Here is a 21,477-nt window from a genome sequence, read left to right on the forward strand (position 1 = left end):
CATGGTTGATTGTATCGTATGTGAATATATCTCAATAAAATCTAATTTAAAAGGTCAGTTTATCATAAATGTATGGGTTTATTTATGAACATAAAATTTGGATCCATTGACAGATGTCAATCTGTATTTTAGTACTCCATTGTCTTGATGACCATTGCTTTGTAATAAGTTTTGCAATCAGGATGAGGCAAAAACCAAGAAATTATGTTTTCCTTTGATTATCCTATCATTAACCAAATCTTCAACCTCTCTGAAAATCCCTAATTGCTCTAAATATTCTATGTCTGTTTCTGATTCCAGTTTCTCTTGAATATCCTCTAAATCATCCCCCTATGCCATCTGCTCTCCTGTACTCTCAAACCCTCTCTCAATATACTCTCAAATAAATAAATCCTAATTTATTTTTTATTTTTATTTTATTTTTATTTATATTCTTAATTTATTTATTATCCTTCCTTATGACCTTTTCCAATATTGACAAAAAATATATAACATTCCTTAAATTTTTACTTGCTTTAAAAGCCATTTTCAATTTTTTAGTAGATTGATGCCCTACCTGTCACACGGTGATGACAAAATCAAAATCAAATGAACCAAAAGACAACTTAAATATAAAAATGGGTGAAAGGAGAAAATAGGAAAATTAATGCATTAAAATCTAAAGAAGACAGCAAAGGAGATTGGACTGCAACTTAGTATTTTCCACACATCACACTATGTTGATTGAAGTGTGTGTAAAATTAAAGTAAAAGATATGAAATGACAGTTGATCCAGCTCTTATGCCATTATACCTAACCTTTATCATGTCTTTCAAAAAATGATAGGTAATATTAAGAAATATTAGCAGAGTGTCCTTGAGAAATAAGAATCAAATTGATACCAAAAACCGTCAGCTCCTAATATATGATTAAATATATTAGGTCAAGCACTATTTTATTAGCCATATTACAAGGGAGATGACAAATTGAAAATCTTTAATACTGGCTTCCTGTCAGTAGTAAAAAATTCTTCTGTTAATATGAGATTTACCTTTCCATTCCATGAGTTATTTATCACCTGGAATTGATTCAAGTTGGTGACCAGATGACCAGTAAAATAGATTGATTTTGATGGAAATCCCCCTGAATTAAAGGGGATTCAGACAAGAAAGGTGGATTTTTACTCATGCTTAAGCATTGTTCAAGAAACTGGGACTGTTTAGCCAGATAGGGCAGAATAAAGCATGGGATCCTTTGAGGATTGCCAGATAACCCTGCAGATTCAGTAGTGCAGAAAGGTACCTAGCCGATAGGGGTAAGTAGGAGTCTAACATGCTGAAAACTGTGATATTTAGCCTGGGCACCAGCAGCCAAGTCATAAAGCTTGATGCATCAATATGTCAGTGGAGGGAGTAACTCTCTGGGTATTGTGTATGTTCAGAACAGCTCTTTCGTGACTTGTCTACTGAGAGACAAAACTTCTAACTGGTTTGTTCAGAAGGGATTTGTATTTGAGACCAAGTATCTCAGATCATATATAAAGCAACATGGATAAGTTCCAAGTAAAGACCATAAATGGAAAAGGCTATAGTTTTCCTGGATATAGATCTACCATATCTTTCCATTTGGCAGTGACAATTTAAACTTCGACCTTCAATTCGACTTCACTCTCAGTAGGTGTCATTTTTCTCCCTACTACCTCACAGGAAGACAGATGCTACTAGCTTAACTTCATTCCAATTTCACCCTGATGCTTTGTTCATTCTCACAATGGAACTGATCTTTACATTTTGCTATGGGCTGATCACTCTTCTATCCTCAAATATTTCTGTCCATCATTCCTTTTCTCTTCTGTGTATTCTGTTTTCAACTCTTTAGAGGCTACATTCCATCCTCATTTCTTTAAAGGTATGCAGACATCTTGAGTCTTCAAAACTCATTTAACATAGAAGAATAAAATCATTTATTCTTCCCATTCCCATTCAAATTAGCAAAATTTCTTCAAAGGAGTTAGTACCAAGCTGAGTTCCCAATTTTTCACTTTCCATTCATTTATCAACCCATGTCAATCTGTCTCCTTTCCCTTACCTCCAACCCATGGAAACGATCCTCCCCAAAGTCACCAATGCTTTTTATTACCCTCATTGTCATGTCTATTTCCCAGTCCTCAAGTTTTAACAGCTTGTACAATATTTTACAACATTTTAAAGTACTATCTCTGTGAGGTTTTAAACAGTCTTCTTATTCTAGCATCCACTGTTTGGCTTTCCTTACTTTATTTTGTATGATTACTGTCCTCAAGCTGTCACTTAAAATTGTTTCTTCATGTTCTGACCTAGCTCTCCTCTCTTCTCTCATCTTTCACATATTTTATTGTGAACTAACAGCTGCCACCACCTTACTGTTGATTTCATGTATCTATGTCCAATTAAGATCTCATTTCATGAATACCAAGTAACATATGTAATTGTTTTTAGGCCATATCTACTAGGATATCACAGAGGCATCTCCAGAATGCATATTTGCAAGGGAACTCATCACAGACACTCCCTACTCAAACCTACTTGCAATATCTCTGTGAATGATATCATACTAGCTACCACTTATTAAGTACTTACTCTAGTTGCACTGTGCTAAGTGCCATATGTTAAAACCTTTAATACTTCCAATTAACCTTGCAAGAAAATGTAATTATCCCCATTTTCCAAATGAAGTGATATACTGACAAAATCAAAATCACACAGTTGGCTCAAAGACCTAAATATAAGAACTTGGAATATAAAACTCCTACAAGAAAATATAGGAAAATATCTTCAGGATTTTGTGTTAAGCAATGCATTTTTTTTTTTTAGACTTTACACCTAAAGCACAAACAGCAAAAGAAAAATACAGATAAATGAGAACTCATCAAAATTAACAACCCTTGAAGCTCAAAGGACTTTATTATGAAAATGAGAAGAAAACCATTCAATGGGAGAAAATATTTGGAAACCACAAATGCAATAAGGGTTTAATAACCTGAATATATAAAGAAATCCTACAACTCAATGATAAAAAGACAAACAACCCAGCTAAAAAAAATGGGCAAAAGACTTGAATAGACATCTCTCCAAAGAGGAAATACAAATGGCTATAGAGCACATCAAAAGATGCACAACATTATTAGCTACTAGGGAAATGCAAATCAAAACACAAGGTAGCATTTCACACTCACTAGAATGACTACCATTAAAAAATTAACAAAAACAGAAAATTAAAAATGTGAAGAGGATGCGGAGAAATCAGAACAAACACTTCCTCACTGTGGTAATGTAAAATGTGCAGCCACTGTGGAAGATAGTTTGACAGCTCCTCAGAAAGCTAAGTATAGAATTACCAGATGACCCAGCAATCCCACTACCAGGTATATATCCAGAAGAATTGAAAGCAGGGACTCAAACAGATATTTGTACACCTATGTTCTTGGTGGAATTATTCACAATTGCCAAAAGATGGAAGCAACCCAAGTGTCCATCAAATAATGAACAGACAAACCAAATGGAATTTGGAATAAATGGAATATTAGCTTCAAAAAATAATGAAGTTCTGGTTCATGCAACAACATGGATGAACCTTGAAGACATCAAAGGACAAATATTGTATGATCTCACTGATGTGAAATAATTAGAGTAAGCAAATACTTAGGACCAGAATTTAGAATATAAGTTACAAGGGGCTGGGTTGGGGATAGGGAATGGGGAGTTAATGCTTAAATTGTACAGTTTCTATTTGGGTTGATTATAAAGCTTTGGTAATGGATGCTGGTGATGGGAGCATAACGTGAATATAATTAACAACAATGATTATATATGTGAATGTGGTTAAAAGGGGAAAATGTAGGTCATCTATATATTACTGGAATAAAAATTAAAAGGAAAAACATAAGACTGTTCAATACAATGAACCCTATTGTAAATTATGTACTACAGTAATAGTACAATTATAAGAATGTTTTTCCTGGACTATTGCAAATGCACAGCAATAATGCAAGGTGTTAATAATAGGGTAGCATATTGGAATTCTGTACTTCACATATTTTATTCATAGTTTTTCTCTAACAAAAAAATTATTAATAAAAAAATCACACAGCTTGTCAATAAAGAGGTCTTTACTCACACCCAATCTGGGTCCACAATTTATCCTGACCACTACTTCCACTACATTTCTCAAATATGAAACCCATTAACATACTTGATACTTCATTCCTTTTTGCCTTCAAATAAATAATAAACCACCAGCCATGCAGAAGTACTTATGTGAATTCAAAAATGTCATGCTTGCCCTCTACTTTTTACCTCTTAATTCTACCTCTACACTTATCTCCCCACTCCATTGGTCCCTCCAATTGCTGTTGCTGGGGACCTAATTCCTGCCCCTTAATCTCTCACCTAATTTATCATAACAGCCTCTTAAGTCTGAACTCCATGCCAATTTATGTTTTTAATTCTATAGTGAGAATGAGTTTTTTTTAAAATGCATTAGATCGTACTTTACCTAATTAACTTGTGTGTAAAACAGTTAGTTTAAAACAAACTTTGAAATTTGTAATATAGCTTAAAATAGCAATCATGATCTGCCCCCTATAATCAGGGAAAAGCAAAATTCAAAAAACTATTTAGAAAATGGATTTTTTCAAATAGAGTGGAGTGTTTTTTTGTTTGTTTGTTTTGCCATTTCCCTTCATTACCATCAGTGTTAGAGAATTGACTGCATTACAGTTTAATCAGTTTAATTTATTTAAAAGTACAGAAGGAAAGTGATCTTTATTTATTTAGATATAACATTTAAATGAGCAATTATTTCATAGTGGTTTTCTTTGGTGGTTAGAAGAATAATTCTCTTGGGAGAGTATCTCAGATTGAGCTCCTCATTTAAGAATGCCTTTCTTATCAATCTAAAAAAATAGGTATTAACAAGAAAGTATTTGAATCATACTCACCTGCATTTTCACCTCCTAGATTCATTTAATTTGGAAATTTATGTGGCTATTTCAATCACTAATAATGTGGATGAACATATATTAAAATTAGCACAAAGATTTATTAAAAACAATTGTTTAATAACTGGAAAAGTTAGAGTCATTGAATTGAAGTAAGAAAGTCACTGGAAACATGGTTGATTGTCTATGGTAAAAATCAGGATGCTTGTTTTTAACAATCATTAATAAGAGCTAAAACATGAAATAACAAATTATATATTCCAGCTTTGTGTTGTATGTGTGTGTGTTTTCCTTAGTCAAATAAATTGAAGAAAAACAGGGTCTTCGAGAGAAGAAATATTTTCTCATTTTAAATTCCCTTTACAGTACATATTGATGTTAATTTATAAACTAAATCATATTTTTTCTCACAATTCACTCACAATTATATCTATCGGGGACATAATTTATGAAGAATGCAAAAGAGATTCATATTGCTAATAGCTTGTTTTACGAGTCTAGTCAGTTTTAAAATGCAATTTTTAAATGGCAAATGTACACTGCAAGTTCTCAATGCTTTTTAGTAAGCATGTGTTCCAAATTACACTTCAATGATAATATATTTCACATTATATTAATCATCAAAGAAGTGTGTACTTAGTGTTTTAAAAATTTCTGAATAGAACATGTAAATATATAGAAAGGCCAGCTGCAGGAGCTCTATCAATATTCCTTTGACAGAGGACACCACAAGTTTGAAATTAAAGATCTGTTTGAATCCACATACTAAGGAGTGTTTGCCTGACAGTGATTACCAAGCAAAAGTTGGTGATTTTGCAGAGCTCCTTTTGTTAACTATTATATTAACCTAGTTGGTATTTTGATTTATGGATGTACATATCCTAGAAATGTGCATCTTTAATCATAGGAGACCTTAATGTCTCAAATTGCAGGTCACTATTTTGAGATATAAGTAGGAAAGGATAGTTTCAAGTGTGTGTGTTTGCGTGCATGTGTGAATGTGCATTTTTTAAAAAGTGATCCACCTTCATCCTTTTCTCATGCATCAATAAATTAGAACTGAAATCATCTATGCCAGTAGTAGATGGAGGGTAGACTGTATATTTCTAGATTTTCATTTTTTCAAAGTTTTAGTAGAGCTGTTTTCAGAAACCTGACTTTTTTTTATTTGGAACTTCTGGGACTTAAGTCTGTAATAGTATATCTTTGGGACAAGGAATATGAGCAGCTTTTCTCAGTTTATTTCACAAAAGATGAAAAGAAAGATTTAGAAATAAGCTTAGAGTGTGTGGGGGTGTGTATAGGTGTCTGTTTGTTGTATTTTGTTTGCTTCAAAGCTATTTGAATTATGTCATTTTGTTTAAATAGATCTTTTGATTACATCAAATTCAGAAACATTTATCGTGATTACTAGTGTGATTTTGTTCTTAAATTTAATCCATTTCTGTGGGTGTGTGACCCCATTATAGGTAGGACGTTTTGATGAGGTTACTTCAGGTAAGATGTGGCCCAGCCAATCAGGATGGGTCTTAATCATACCTATTGCTGAAGTTCCAACTAAGAGAATGAAATTCAGACAGAGTGAGAGAAAGTCACAGAGATAGCAACCAGAAGCCGAACACCAACAAAACTCAGAAGAGAAGGAAGAGAGCAGAAGACACCTCAATGTGTATTGCCATGTGACAAACTAAGTGCCAAGGATCACCAGCAACCAGCCCTAAAACACCAGTCTTCAGGAAGAAAGCAACAGCTTGATGACACCTTGATTTGGACTTTCTTTTAAAGCCCCAAAATCATGAGCTAATAAATTCCCATTGTTTAATCTGACAAATTTAAAGGTATTTGCTTGAGCAGCCCAGGAAATTAAAACAGATAGTAAGAATGAGAGATGGGAAAATCTGTCCTACACTGAATTGCATTTGATATAAAGCGTATTTCAGGTTGTAAAAGAAGAAAGGAGTTTTTCTATGCTGTGATCAGACTACATTCCCTGTCAAGCTATAGTTCTTCCTTAACTGTTTCTAGAAATGTCTTTTAAAAATGTAGTGACATAGGATTGACTTCACATATATTTATTTCCCTATAACCAGGTTTTTAATTGTTTTCCTTCTCATACCTTGCCCCTAATTAGTTCAAAAATGAAATTTAGCTGAAAGGCTCATTTGAGTAGAGAAGACAATGTCCCATATAGATGAATTGAAATGCAAATATGAACTGCTATAGCACATGTCCATGGCTTCAAAAGGCGTAGCGAGAAATCTCTCTAAAGAATGGATATGTTTCCTACTTGACTGCTCTCTCTCCTAGCAATTTTCCAGACTGGCTATCTCTGTCAGACTCTCGTCTTCATATATGTATCAGCAGACTTGTTAAAGCTCAAAGTGAGGTGACAGCTGCCAACCTTGCTAAGTAGAGATTTCATTTTCATTACCAGTAGGTGAACTGTTCCATGGGTCTCTTATTAAGGTCAGTCTGATTCAATAGCCTGCAATCTCCTAGAAGGCAGTCTGCTTTCTTTCTTTAATTCCTTTTTTAGTGCTATTGTCTGTTAACCAGTTAAATGCCATAAACTGACTTTCAACCAGAGGCATATATCAGAATTCAATCCCAATATTACTATGTAATATTTCATATACTTTTGTTTATACATACTTTAATTCATACATAATCATTTTGGGATTTTCTGGATTATCTAGGTCATTTATAGACCTTTCTGAGTAATTAAAATATATTAAATAAAATGGCAAGTGGATGTTTCCCAAATCAATTATATTTCCTTTTAGAATACAATATATCAGGTTTGATAGCCTATGCAGAAGTAAGAAAATAAGCTATAAAGTGTGATTTGTGGTGGCATTGAAGAAACTCCCTTTCAACTCCAAATTCCTTTTTGGAAAGCAAGATTTGATAAGGAGGGAGAAGTTCAGAGGTTTGAAAACCGTAAGAAATAGAATGGTAAACAGGAGAAAACACTAAGTTTAGGAAAATGAATAATGCAGAGAGTACATTGTGGTAATTTTCATTAGGTACATATATGACATTCAAATTCTGTTTGACATTAATTTGTTTTCTGTTTTCTCCATGCCAACCAAAGAGAAGAGATTAGCTCACCAGTGAATGAAAGGATTTGCCATGAGCAAAGAACAGAGAATTCTTTGAATGGACAGAAGGAATAAGAAAGAATATATTTTATTAATTTTTGTCACTTAAATTTAAGTACTTTTCAATTTTTGTGGTACTTTTGAAAATCTCTAGAGAGAAAATCAGTTATTCTCCTCCTCCTACCACAATTAGCCTGGCCACAATAAATACCTCTAATAAATACTAGACACTAAGCCTTCTTTTTAATTCCTTAGGAGCTCAGTTCAACCTTGTTCTGAACAACAATGACAACTTTCAGTGGTTTTGAAAATTTCACAGTTTTCCCTACCTTTCTTTGCTGAAGCCATCCTAAGAAACTGTAGGGGTTTAACCTAAACCCTGCTGCCCTCCATTCTATCATACATAGAATACACTTACGAATAAGAAAGAGCATATAGATATTTGGGAAGGAAGCAACTGGACCTTTCATGTAAATAAACAGCATGTATTTTATGACATAGAACACATGTTTTAGAGTAGGGCAGAACTGGATTTAAATTCCTCAAAGTAATTTACTGGGATCTTGGGCAGACAGCTTATATAAACTCACTGATACTTAACTTCCTGATCCAGAAAATGAAAACAATATTTTTCCGTCTAGAACTGGGGTAAGGACTGAATAAGATAATGATAGCAATAATAAATTTTAGCCACCATTCACAGTTATTGCCATGATTTTAGATACAGTTTGTTCTCAAGTGCCCCAACTCATTCAAAATATAAAGTTTTGCAGATTGGATAGGTTGGTTAGTTAGTCTAGAAAAAATATTTAATATTTTCAAGAGATTTTTTTAAGTCCTCACAACAGTGATTTTATTAAATTAGTTGCTTTATAAAACACCGCAGTTGTCATAATTGTTAACATTGCAACTTACCAAACTGAAGTTAATTGACACAGTTTTGAACATGTTTTATAAAGGAAAGGAAATGCCAAAGCCCTGTAAAAGTTGTTCCATTGCAGCCTAGGAGAACAAAAGAGATTTGTTACTTGGACAGCTTAAATCAGGCAGTTAAAACAGGTAAAAAAGTTTCCCTACCCCATCTGAAGCACTCCATCAGTAGAAAGATTCTAATAATATAAACTAGACAGCCTAAGCACTTACCAGATTCCACAACTTGTACTGCAATAAGGGAGAGGTTTACACTCTTCAGCTTCAAAGTTGGAGGGTTTTGGTCATTTAGTTTTTAAGTATCAAACTGGTAGTGACTTTTCAGCTGCAGTATCTTCACTCTGAAATAAGCAGTCTTCTTCACAATGTATTTTTAATATCCTCAAGGTCAACTTTAAGAGAAAGTAAGTTTAATACTAGGTGTACACCACATGCACTTGCCGTGAACTACTTTTCTTGACAAGTTATGAAGTAGTTCAAGTAGGTATAAAGTTTTTTTAGTGAATGGGGCTGGTAAATACTACATAATTTTTTTGTCATGTTGCAACCTTTGTTTCCAAGTTAATGACTGCTACTATGGAATCAGATAGCAACAATGGCAACATTATTAGGAATTTATTTATTTATTTATTTGTTTGTTTGTTTGTTTATTTTTACTGTGATTTAGTAGCAACTGAGATTCCCACTTTTAATCCCTTGGCAACAAGATCCAAATTCCGTCATATGCACGTTAGCATCTAAAGGTCATGGGGTTAAATAAGCAGCAGAAAGATACTGCACTTCAAATTGCAGCATTTGGCAGAGTTGAAATGAAAGGAAGTTGTGCTACATGTTGAAGAGACTGTGGGCAACAGAAAGAAGATATGAGCAAAGGAAAAAATGTCACATGAAGTCTTCATAGTCTTCTACATATCCTTCATCATAACCACCATGGAGAGCCAGACTGTCTTTCATGGTGTCCTTTATTCCCCCTTCAGGGCATTTGGCTTTGCTTTGCTTGATTGTTTTTCACTGCAAAGCACAGTCAATGAATTAGTAATCTTTTTAAATCATCAATTTCCAATGAAATACATGCAACTGGAACTAAGGCTTCCAAAAAAACTGGCATAATATAGTGACTTTTCATACTGTGTAATTTTATCTTTCAGTAACTTTCCAAACTCTCTGAAATCTTCTCTCGAAGATGGGTTCCTAGCATCTATTCCATAAACTGTATTATTAACACCAGAAGTTTATTTTGCTAATTTGTGGTCTGACTCTTCCTGCAACGTCTCTAGCCGCAGTTTATCGGCTAATTGTTCTTCTGGTGTTAGCACTTTAGGTTCTTCTAACATCTTTTTAATTTCTTCTTGCCTTTTATTCTGTTGCTGTTCTTTCTCTTTAAACCTCTATACTATTTTTTTTTTCTTCTCTGAAACTTCTACTTCTCCTTCCTCTTTTTTTCATCATCGTCATCCCAGCTATTCTAGAGGTCCTAGTCCTGGGCTCGCCTTCCCAGCGGTGCCCGCCCACGCTGCAGCCGCCGCTCCCCACCTTCCGCACCGGGTCTTCCACGGAAACCGTGTCCGCATCCCAGGAATTGCATTACTCCACTGTGGCCGCCACTGCTGCTGCTGCGGCCACCTCAGGCCATCTGTGAGTGTGTGTGAGGGCAAGAGTGACCGCGGAGCTAGCTAAGGGCGGTGGCTGTGAGCCCCTGTAGTTACTCCCCTTGGCCCTGGCCCGCGCAGGGCAGGCTGCGACCGTGGCTGACTGTGTGCCTCCGTGAGGCCCCGCCTCCCTTGGCGGCCTCAAGAATTTTTAGTCAAGCGGTTGCTTCTGCCTGTTTCTGTCAGATAGGAAAAAGTGTTATTTTTTGACAGTCAATTCGTTTCCCCCTTTTTAAAATATATATACTATAGAAGTTGTAAGTTTACAGAAAAACCATGCAGAAAATACAGTTCCCATATACTACCCACTCACCCCCCCAACACAAACTCAGTTTTCCCTATTGTTAACACTGTGCATTAGTGTGGTAACTTTGTTACAATTGATAAAACAATATTACTATAATTATAGTTTTCCTTAGGGTTCATTGTTTGTGTTGTGTGTTGTACAGGCCTAAGTTGTTTTTTTTTTGTTGTTGCTGTTGCTTAATTTTTATTCTAGTAACATATACAACATAAAATTTCCCCTTTATAGCCACATGCAAATACATAACACATTGGTGTTAATTACACGTACAATTTTGTGCTACCATCACCACAAGCCATTACCAAAACTTTTCATCATCCCACACAGAATTAAAATCTTTATTCCTAAATAATGTCATAAATAAACTGAAAAAAGTTACACTTTGATTCCACTTTTAAGTCCTGCTAGGCATCCCTACCCTTCAGAAATAACATTGGTTCCTTATACAGCTACAGTCATAAAAAAATGAACCTGCAGTGAATGTAGATTTTTTTCATTTAATTAATTTTTATTAGATAAGTTGTGAGTTTATAGAACAATCATCCTTAAAATAAAAGATTCCCATGTACCACCCTATTATTAACACCTTTCCCTATTATTAACATTCTGCATTAGTGTGGTAACTTTGTTACAATTGATGAAACAATATTATTATAATTATACTATTAACTATAGTGCATAGTTTTGCCTTGGTGTGGAAAATTTGTTACAATGCAGGTTACTTTTTAATAGTCATATTCAAGGGAAGTTCTCCTGAGAATAACATCAGTCTCTTCATTAAATTATGGAGATTCTCTTCTTGAATTGTTCATAGGGAATCTTACGGTAGTATCAGTAGCATATTTTCAACTAGTCAATGCTCATTAGTTATTCCAAAAAATAATCAAACTTCTCCAGTCATGTCTTCATTTTCCTAGGTTTCATTTCAGAGAATGTCTTTTTCTGTTTCCTGTATAATTTGGAAGATAACTTATTCAATAGTCCCTTATTTACTGAGTACACCCTGTTTTTTGGTTTACCATTAGAGGGATTTTATGATTATTTTCCATTGATTAGCTCCTTTTTAGAATGCCAAGAAGTTCTCAGGGAATAATGAACATTCTTGAGTCAAAATTGTAAAATGATAATTTAAAAAGTGAAATTTGTTAAACTAGAAAACCTACTAATATTAAGAACTTCTACAGTCGAAGGAAATCCAATTGAATCTAAAACCGAATAAAGATTTTCAGAAATAATTGATAAAAATTGTATAGAAAAAGCTTGGAGGACCCCTGGGAGCCAAAAATAATAAAATTAAATTTTAAAAAAATGCCCTACTTCCTCTTTGAATTCCCTCTTTCTTTTGAAATCTGAAGTCACTACCAAGGCTGCTGACCCAGATAGCCAATCAAGTCCTAATTCATTACGTTTAAACCAATACAAAATAAAGCTCAGCTGCCCTAGACCCATCCCTATAGGATGGGACAAACCTGTATCCAATCAATAGGAGTCATGCTAATTTCCTTATGTCTATAAAAATCATTTGCCATCCCTAGGATGTCAAAGTTACTTCTGTTCTGGTTTCCTTTGCTGCAACAAAACTTTGGTGTCCCAAATAAAATTTTATAAGCTGTTAATTGAACTCAGATTTGTCTTTCATAAGTTTGGAGGCCCCAGTGAGATATGGAAGGTGTCCCCTGGGGCTGCAGGCTCTGGTGACCCACCAGGTGAGCCGATTACAAAAAAACCTTTTGTGTCTGTTGTCTGATCACCAAGACTCTGCATCCCCCAGGTAACCCCTTCCTGTATCTGAACTCCACAATTTGCAACAAATTTAATTGCCTTTAAGGTACCTTTTGTTTGAGTTTGGTTTCAGTTCTATCATCAGATCCTACATTTGGTTTCATTTCATTTCTCTGTCCAGTTCTCTAATTTTCCATCTCTCTCACAGACATAGGTTTTGGGAATTCATGAGGCCCACTAAGCCAACTCCCAACTTGGGTCATATGGAAAGCAGTTTGCTGGTCCTCTCGCTCTTATGTAATGAGCCTCCTTTTCTACTCCTTATGCTGCCAGACACCCATCTTGAGCTTCCACTTATAAGTTCAGAGTGGTGTCCCTGAGACTGAATCAAAAGGTCTGTGGCCATTCATCTAACCACAGTGTAATGGGATCTTCCTGCTCTAAATCTCCCTCTGTTTCTCCTGCTAAAATTCCTGCTTCTTATATACTCATACTCTGAACGTGCAAATTTCTGTTCATGGGTGAATCTGATGAAGGATAATTCCTCTTTGTAGTGGCCACTTTGATAAACATTATAGGAACAAAATTGTGCACTTGAGAGGTACTTTAAGAAAGGAGGGGGGAGGAGTCTAGAATGGTACTTGGAGGCTGTTAGAAGACAATTTGCCTTCATTATAGCTTCACATAAAGGTTCATTAGAAAAAGAAAAAGCCAAAAACAGAATAAAATGGAGAGAATGCCAAACCAAACCTATAGCTCCACCATCTTCCTCTACCCAGCCCTAACCAGTTCATCTTGACACCCTGAAGGAAAATGATCCAGTCCAGACTCTTTCAAAGATTAAGGCTTCTATGGAAACTGGCTGCCCACTAGAGCAGAATGTAATCCTTGAATCTAAACTGAATTAAAAACTATAATTAAAATTTTCCCCAAATAAGACTGGCAAATATTCATAGAAGAATTTAGAATTCTTTTGGGTACATATGACCCAGGACTACCTGACCTATATCAGCTTGTACACACTTTGGTCAAAGTATCAAATGTTAAATCCTGCTTGGCAAAAGCTGTTTGGACTGACCTGGAGAGGGACCTACAAATTCCTCCTTCCACAATGTTCAGACACAGATCGAGTTCATGCAGAGCGTGGGCTGGTGATGCAGTGAGACTGAAAAATATGCCAGACACAGAAGTAGATGCAAATGTATTGGGACTTGCAAACAGGAAAGGGTCTCTGGTGGCAGCTGATCCAGAGGTTTAGCACTCCACAAGGAACAGGGGTAAAGGGGATAATATGTGATTTTAGAACAAAGACATTCCATATAGTATGAGGATATCCGGTCTCTAGCATAATCATTAAAGGGGCCTAAAGCCTATTGTTTTACTAAGATTAATGTTTAAGACTAAGATACAATCAATGTCATCTTTACAGCTGTGGTTACATACTTCACCCTCTGGGGATACTGTTTACTTTCTTGACTTTTGTCCTTGGCTAAAGCAGGTTTGTTACGGGTTATTTAGGAGGGGGCCTGGGCCTGGGCCACTACAATCCACTCCTCCTTAACATGCTACATTCACCATAGGATAGATGTTGCACCCATATACTACAACAATATAAAAGACAACAGAATAGTAATAATCCAACACATAGGGCAGGTAATCCTATAAAGAAATGCTGTCAAGGCTGAGTAAGAGAATTAAGCCAAGTAGAAAGGGAGTCAGTAGATAATTGATCAATACTGTGTATGTGCTCTTGCATATGATTTAAAACTCATGAAATTTTATGTGAGTGATCAAGAATATATACACAATACATACACAGGGCACAAGTTCTGCCTTGTGCTGCAGTTCAAATGTCTAAAGCCAATCTATTTTGTAAGACTACTTTCTGTAATTGGGTGGTTTCAATCATAACTGCTAATTTAGATTCATTAAGCACGTGAGCTCTTTGGTTAACCAAGGCAGTTTTATGCTTTGCAGTAATCGTCACAGCCCCACCTAGGGCAAGAATAGCTTAAGAATAAAACTACGAGGGTGTATGAGTCACTCAATATTCAAGATTTAACCATTTCCGAATTGCTAGGAATGTGTGGCAAAGAATCATATAAGGTGGCAGGGACATACGACTGCCCCCATGTGCAATCTCCTATCCAATTGTAAGGTATATACGGCCATTCATATTGCCCACAGATCTGCAGCCACCCCATGGGGGATACTTATGCTCTATGTGTGTTGGAGGTACTTTGCTATTGGAAAAGGCTATCATTTTGTAGCTCAGTGGTAAAATTACCAACTTCTGAGGGTAATCACCTCGTATCTTGGTTCTCATTAAGACGTTCCATATTGCTAGTAATCAAGATGGTGTAGTTTACTAGAGGAATAGACATATAGATCAATGGAATGGACTAGAGAACCCAGAAATAGACCCACATAAACTTGCCCAACTGATTTTTTACAATGGTGTTGAAGTAATTCAACAGAGTAGGGATATCTCTTTCAATATATGGTGCTGAAAAAACTGGACATCCATAGGCATGAAAATGAGCCTTGATGTAAGTATTACAACTTACACAAAAGTTAAATTAAAGTGGATTGTTGACTTAAATGTAAAAATCTAAAACTATAAAATTTTTAGAAAAATAATATAATATAGAAAATCTTCAGAATATAGGCTAGGCAAAATATTCTTAAATTTGACACCAACAGCATGACCCATAAAGGGAAAATTTGATAAATTAGGCTTCATCAAACTAAAAATTTTTGATCTGGGAAAGATCTTGTTATGAGGATGAAAAAGACAAACTATAAACAGGAAGAAACTATTGCAAAGCATGTATCTAACAAAAAATGAGTATCTTGAATATATAAGAATGACCAAAACTCAATAGTAAAAATTAAAGAAGCAATCCTTTAGAAGCAGGCAAAGGACATAAAGTGATATTCTACTATACAGGATATACAGATGGCAAGTAGGCACATGAAAAGATGCTCAGCATTATTAGTCAATAGGAAAATGCAAATTAAAACCACAATGTGTGATCACTAAACACATAGCAGAATGATTAAAAAAAAAAAAAAAAAAAAAAAAAAAGTCAACCCCAAATGGCAATGATGAGAAAAACCTGATCACTCATGCATTGCAAATAGGATTGCAAAATGGCACTGCCACCCTGGAAAACAGGTTGGCATTTCTCAAAAAAATACACTTGCAGCTAACATATAACTCAGGAATTGCAGTCCTAAGATTTTTTCTGAAGAAATGAACACTTATTTCCTACAAGAACTTGTACAGGAATATTTATAACACCTTTGTTTATAGTAGCCCAAACTGGAAACAACCCAGATGTCCTCCAAGGGGTAAGTAGTTAAAATGTGGGACATCAATAACTGGCTGGCAATGACAAAGAAGGGACTACAGATACACACAACAACCTGGTTGGATCTTTCAGGAATTATACTGAATGAAAAAAGTCAAAGCTAACAGGAGATATACTGTATGATGTCATTTGCAAAACATTCTTTAAATAACAAAACATATAGGAGTGGAGAGCAGATTAGTGATACCAGGGTTTGAGGAGGAGTTTCTGTGGTAAGGTAGTGAGTGTGGCTATAAAAGAGCAACATGAGGAACTCTTTTGGTGATGGAAATGTGCATTTTGACTGTATCAATTTCAGTATCTGGCTGTGATATTGCATTATAGTATTGCAAGGCATTTCCATTAGGGAAAACTTGGTACATCTTTCTGTAACACTTCTTATAATGGCATGTGAATCTACAATATGTCAAAATGAAAGTTAATTAAAAATTAAAAACAGCCATAAAACACATTTAATACATTTGGGATATTGTTGTAAATTTATAATTTCCAGCTACAATTTGGGGATGCAATGGACTGATTGAAATGAGAGAAATTGATTGTAACTATATGGAAAGTTGTCTCAGTGCAGTCACAGTTAGACGACTGAACTCATAGAAATTTGTAGTAGAACTTTAACCTTTTTCCCATGTTACATTCATGAATTTTAATAACTTTGGCTGACTTTGCTTTTAGCACTTCTTCAATATTAAAAGCTTAAGATCCTTAATACAAATTCTTAAACTTTCCATGAATCTTTAAGAAGCAATTCACTTTAGTTGGAACTTGTGAAGATACTTTTGAAGGCTTTATGTAACTAGAGGTCTCCATTTGTAACTAGATGTCCCCAGTTAGTAAGCTACTTCAAGCATGAATTGGGATTTAGAAATCTGTTCTCCCTTGATGACTGATGAAGTCCGTAGGAAGGGATTGTAGGGTACTCGGGTAGGCCAGGAATTGATGATTTTTAAGTTTGAGCTCCCAGGTTTTTGGCTTAATCCCAGTGATGTAACCTTTACATGTGTTACCTCAGGTCATCTTTGCCACAATCATATGTATTAAATATGAAAAATGAATATGTATATAAACTCATTTAACAGAGAAAATTAATCCTGTATCAAAAAGGGGGAACAAAAAGCAAAGTTAACCTATTCATCAGTATAGCAATATAGAATTTCTTCACAATCTGATTTCTGTAGTAATCAGGTGTTTTAGTTTCTGGGCATGTTTAGTACCATGAAATGGGTTGGCTTAAATGATGGGAATTTATTCGCTTACAGTTTGAGGCCAGAAAAATGTCCAAATCAAACCATCATCAGGGCAACGAATTCTTCCCAAAGACTAGCTGCCAGTGATCCTTGACTTCTCTGTCACATTGCAAGGCACATGGCACCATCAGCACCATCTGCTGGTCTCTCTCTTCTCTTCCTGGTTTTGTTGAGTTCAGCTTCTTGCTTCTGTGACATTCTCTTTGTCTGAATTTCTTTCTCTCATAAAGCACTCCAGTAATAGGATTAAGACCCATCCTGGTTGAGGTGGTTCACACCTTAACTGAAGTAACCTTATCAAAAGGTCCTACTTACAATAGATTTATACCCACAGGAATGGATTAGATTTAAGAATATGTTTTCTGGGGTACATATGGCTTTAAACCACCACATGGGGCATCTTTTATTTTTCTTAAACAGCTTGCAAAATGCAATAAATATCTTAGACAGTCACATTTTACTAATGGGCTATGCTTTAAAAGTATGTACTGCAGTTTGCATTTTCACATAAGGACAAAATATATAATCGTATAGATTGATTTCATGATTAGTTGACAAAATCAAATTAACTGGTATTATTACTGAATTTTAATAATTTTATGAATTAAGTGGTGGTGCTTGGGGTAGAAAGCAATGCTAGAAAATATTTCATGGAAAGCAATCCCATTCTGTTTTATAGGCTTCACTTTGGCATAGACTTAGAAATATATAAATTTTGTATTTTTTTTAAATTTTTTTTATTTATCACTTCAATTTCTGCAACATACTCCACCAAACAGTAAAGTAATTTTTAGGTCATAAGATGAAAATTATTCTCACTTCAAGCCACTAAGGACATTTTCTAAGTCTGGAAGTGTGTTTAATCTTTATGCATAAATTCTCCCATCACATGCCTTCCAATCCCTTTCTACAAGCAATGCTGCCATCCCTTAAAATATGGAAGCACAACTCTCTATAAGTGGAGCAAATTGAACTTATTCAAAGTACTGATTTATTGACCTAGGATTACTTGCTATACTCTACCAGTGGTATTCAATTTATTTTTATTGGGTATATGATAGATGGAATAAAACTCATAGATTTTAAATGTATAGTTTAGTGATTTTTATGAATATGCACCCATATAACTTATACTAGAATAAAGATGTAGAATATTTCCATTATAACAGTAAGTTCTCTCTTGACAACCCAGACAATCCCCCACTAGCTGCCTAAAATGAATGATTGTTATAATTTCTATGATGAAGATTAGTTTGGACATTTCTTAGATTTCATACTAATGAGTCCTGTAGTATAAACTTATTTGTGTCTATCTTCTTTTGAACAGCATGATGTTTTGAGATTCATCCAAATTTTTGTGTGTATGAATAATTCATTCCTTTTTATTGCTGAGTCATATATGAATATATGAGCATTTGTTTACCCATTTTATGGTGATGGGCATTCAGGTTGTTTCCTGGTTTGAGCTATTATGAATAAACTGCTATGAACATTCATATACAAGTACTTGTGTGGACATATGCCTTCATTTCTCTCTATTAAATAACTAGTGGTTATTGGTGCATCACAGAGTAGGTGTATGTTTAATATATAGGAAACTGCTGAAAAAAAATCCTAATTAGGTGTACCATTCCAAAGCACTTTGGCTAATATTTGATACTGGTAGAATTAAATTTTAATTATTTTACATGGTATGGGGCAATATGTCATAGTGGATTTTATTTGTGTTTTCCTGGATTCTGATGATGTTTTTTGTCATTAATATATCTTATTTTGTGCAGTATTTGTTCAAGTTTTTGTTTACCTTTTATTTGCTTTTCTTATTATTGACATTTGACATAAGATATACTGTGGATGAAACTTGTCAGATACATGAAAATTGACACCTTATATATAATGAGTCTTTTAATCCATCAACATGTATATTGATCCATTAATTCATTTCTTCTTAGTCTCTCTCAATGCTGTTTTGTAGTATTCAATGTAGATCTTTGATATGGTTTGCAAAATTTATTCCTAATTATTTCATATTTTCAATGCTGCTATATATGGTGTTATATTTACATTTCATATTCCAATTGTTTGTCCTTGTATATACAAATAAAAGTTGATTTTGTATATTGGCTCTCTGTGCTGCAACCCCTCTAACTTGTTAGCACAGCACAGGTATTTTGTTTTTGTAGAATCATTTAGAATTTCTATGTGCACAATCGCAACATATGTAAATAAAGAGCATTTTATTTTTTCCATTCCAATTTTAAGATTTCTCTTCTTTTTTCTTGTCTTTTTGCCCAAAGCCTACTTGTAAAATGGTCAGTAGAAATGGTGAGTGTAGTCATCTTGCCATTTCCCACTGTTAGTGGGAAAGCAATGAATATTTCATGATTGAGTATGTTAACTTTATATGTTTTAGATGTATTTTTAAATCAGATTGAGAAAGCTTTCTTTATTCATAATTTGCTGATAGTTTCTTTTTTATTCTGAATATCTTGCTTGACTTTGCTTTTCATTACATACTCCTTCTCAGACATAGTGTGCATCTGGCAGCTCTTTGGGCTGTAATCCACTTTTTTTATTCTAGAACCTTTTTTTCACAGAGGTCAAGTGTAGGAAAAGGGAAGCCTTCCATAACTATATTATTAAATCTCAGTCTTTTGGTGGTCTGGTATCTCTGGGTTGTGACACCCCCAAATGTTTTCCATTGTTACAGCTTCCCCCAACCCCCGGTGAGACAGGAATGCTAGAGTGGTCTAGAGTGGGAAAAACATCCTTCCACAGCTGGGATTAGTCTCTGGTAAAAATCAGCTGGCCTGGAGACAATGACTTTGTTGTTGAGATTGCTGTAGAGGTTATTGCACAATATTTACTCTTCTTCTCCAGTTAGAAGCAGGAGGAGATATTTCTCCAATCTTCAAAAACGAGAATCTGTTGGGGCCCTTGGAGCTAAAACCCATGAAAGGGTGGGCTCCACCCTATGCCTGCAGCTCCCAAGATTTTCTCACTCTCATCTAGTCCACACTCAACTTCTAACAATTCATCAAAACTACCTTTTAAGTTTTCTTATCAATTTATGACTGAAGAAACTTCTACTTCAAGTAGACAGAACTCATCAGTAATGTTGTCTCTCCAGATTTCAGGGTTGTGATTTGCATTTCATCCTCAGTGTTCTTAGAGTTCCAAAAGATAGTGATTTTTTTTTTTTTTTCATTTTGATCAGCCTTCTCATCTTTATAGGTTGAGAACAATAACTTCAAGCTCTTAACATATAGGGACTGAAACCAGAAGTTCTCCATGTCTTCTCTTCTAATATAAGGTGCTAAAGATCTTCCTTTCTCTTAACTTTGCTTTTGTTAAATCCCACAAATTGTGTTTTCATAGTCATTCAAATGACAATATTTTCTAGTGTTACTTACCATATGTTTGAAGAAAAAATTAACAAGAAATATGTTACCAAAACTGCAAATATTGGTCTTCCCCCATATTGTATTTATTGATTTCCAATTAAATTCTTATATTCTTTTAATATTTTAATGTTTTGAAATTTAATGTTTCTATTTTTCCATCATGCAGTCTATCTTGGTTTATATTCCACATGCATTTTTTTAAAATGTGTATTCTGTAGGTGTTGGATTTAGTGATCTTTAAATGAGAATTTGCTCAAGGTTGTTCATAATGTTGTTCTGGTCGTCTATATAATAACCTTACTCTTTATTTCTTGAGTTGTTCTACCAATTACAGAGCAAAGACTGTTAAAATTCCCAAAGATTGTAGAATTACCTAATTTCCCTTTTGCTTTTGTTTCATGTATTTTGAATCTGTTATTACAGATATGCACATACATATACAAAAATATACATGATTTGTAATATCTTCTTGATGAATTAACCTTTTCATCACAATGATATGTCCCTCTTTCCCTCTTTATTTCTGGTAATACTTTCAAATTCATATCAACTTGTTTCCTATTCCTAGCCACATCAATTTTCATATATTGCCTTTTTTATTGTAAAATATTTTTCCATTCTTTCAATTGTTTTGTCTTAATATTTAATGTGTTTTGTTTGTAAATCATACCATTGGTTCTTACTTTTTTTCCCCCTGTCTCCCAGTCTGTCTTAAATAGGTGTGTTTACTCTACTTAGATTTAATCTTTTTTTTCATAGTTGGAGTTACATTTCCTATTTTGCTATTTA

The 21,477-nt window shown here is 34.5% G+C and overlaps 1 pseudogene; it reads right to left on the reverse strand.

The window, feature by feature from the left end:
- Positions 1 to 9,870: 9,870 nt before the first annotated feature.
- On the reverse strand, positions 9,871 to 10,563 carry LOC119528904 (annotated as a pseudogene).
- Between the last annotated feature and the right edge of the window lie 10,914 nt (positions 10,564 to 21,477).

Source organism: Choloepus didactylus, chromosome 3, assembly GCF_015220235.1.
Source record: "Choloepus didactylus isolate mChoDid1 chromosome 3, mChoDid1.pri, whole genome shotgun sequence".
NCBI lineage: Eukaryota > Metazoa > Chordata > Mammalia > Pilosa > Megalonychidae > Choloepus > Choloepus didactylus.